Source organism: Pyrus communis, chromosome 15, assembly GCF_041283825.1.
Source record: "Pyrus communis isolate YQ-2024b chromosome 15, ASM4128382v1, whole genome shotgun sequence".
NCBI classification, from domain to species: domain Eukaryota; kingdom Viridiplantae; phylum Streptophyta; class Magnoliopsida; order Rosales; family Rosaceae; genus Pyrus; species Pyrus communis.
Window position 1 is genome coordinate 9,965,167 of NC_142579.1, and position 1,827 is coordinate 9,966,993.

At 42.0% G+C, this 1,827-nt stretch overlaps 1 long non-coding RNA gene across 1 annotated transcript; it reads left to right on the forward strand.

The window, feature by feature from the left end:
- Positions 1-266: 266 nt before the first annotated feature.
- Positions 267-1,363, forward strand: LOC148690508 (uncharacterized). Its single transcript, XR_015956376.1, has 3 exons — positions 267-395; positions 530-683; positions 785-1,363. It is a non-coding gene; the product is annotated as an uncharacterized LOC148690508 (long non-coding RNA).
- Positions 1,364-1,827: the final 464 nt, after the last annotated feature.

Below are 1,827 nucleotides of genomic sequence, written 5' to 3' on the forward strand. Positions count from 1 at the left end.
AATTTTAGTCTTTTCATGTGATAAGGAGAAATAAGAAAAAGAAAAAAACAAGCGTGTTGTAGACTAGCAAATTTTAATTTCCACGTAGAGATGACAAGAGAGATAATATAGACGAAATTTTTGGACTTGGCTTTTGTGACAGCCCATCTCGAAATAATTGTAACGTTGGCATGAAATGATGATTTTGCCCTTGGACGTTAGTTGGTGCCTTGGGTGATTTATTTTCTTTTGTTTGGGTTGACTACCATCAAGACCACACACACACACCCACACACACCTAAACCAACCCATGGACCCTCCCTCATTCCTCTCTCTCTCGGATTTCTTCCATTCCTTTACCATTGTACGGACGAACTTCAAAACCAACCATACACGCACGGATCGACGTCTAGAAGGTAAGATTCGAACTTCTTGCAAGCTTCTGAGTTCATATATACCATTTGTGAGACTTGAAACCTTCAAAAACCTCGAGAACCCTAACCCCAGATTTCATGCATTGTTCATGCACTAATTATTGTGAGGTTTTTAGGAGTTTTAAGGTTATAGGGAGCTTTAGAACCTTCTCACGAAGCTCGGGGAACAAGTTTGAAGGATTTTGGACGTCGCAATAGCAAGTTCTAAAGTTGGCCGGATTTTGTGAGATTTCTCCGGCGAGATTCTGGCATTTTTGGTGCTTCAAAGTGGTATAACCCTCTTTCCCTTGTCCTAACCTTCATTTTGACATAAAATTCGTGAATTTTGGTTGAGAAATGAGTTAGATATGACGAATGGAAGTTTTTCCCAGTTTCCGGTGACGGCGACGGAGTCCGGCGACTAGCCAGAGAAGAAAGGGGAATATTTTGTTAACCTTAACAGAATATTCATAACGGAAGTTAACGGCGTCAGGTTAGTTTTAACAGAATATGCTTGCTTTTGGACGGAATATTCCTAACGGCGTTAACTACCGCCATCAGTGTGCCAGACACGTGCCTGCGCGTGGGTGGCTCGTGTGGCCATGCCTTGGCCAGCGCGTGGGTTGTTATAAAATTATTTTTAAAATATGGGGATATTTGTGAGGTTGAGAAGATCACGTTGGTATATTCAAACACCCCCATTTGAGCATTGTATGAGAAGTTATTACCTAGTTTTGGTTATGTGCTTTAAATTGATGTTTTTGTAGTTGTTTCACATATAGGTGAGACCTATCCTGAGGACGAGCGCAGTCACTTAAGGCTCAGGGGTTACAACCCCTTCATATACCAGTGAGTGGGCTTTTGGTTTTCCGTATATACCTATATACTTGAGAGTTTTCCCAGAAAATGAAATTGAATGTTTATATGTTTTAAAATGCCATGCAAAGGGTCTGCCTATTTATTTATACATTTGTAGTTGCATATATGTATGTTTGGTGCTGCGGATGCACAGGTAAGTTTATAGTTTATGGTTGTGATTTATTGATTATGTGAGATGCATTGAGAGCTCATAAGCCTGCACCCCGGTGCTAGTGCTCCCGCCTAGAGTTAGGACACAATCCTTCACATGATGTTCACCTCCCGCACCACATGCTCATCTTGGATCTAAGTTAGGTGCACAGTCCTATTGTACAAACCACTATAAATGGTTCCGACTCGTAGGTGACCCGCGATTATTTGCACAGTCTTCACGTGATCGTAGCACTTGAGGGTATTTATTTACACCCAGTCCTGTCGTACAGACCACTCTAGGTGGTTCCGACTCGTGTGCAGGTAGAGTTGTTGAGATGTGGATTTGAGCTCTAGATTCAGCCGTACAGGTCACGTTAGGTGACTCCGGCTGAGTTGTCATTTGAGTTGATTGATATTACCTGGG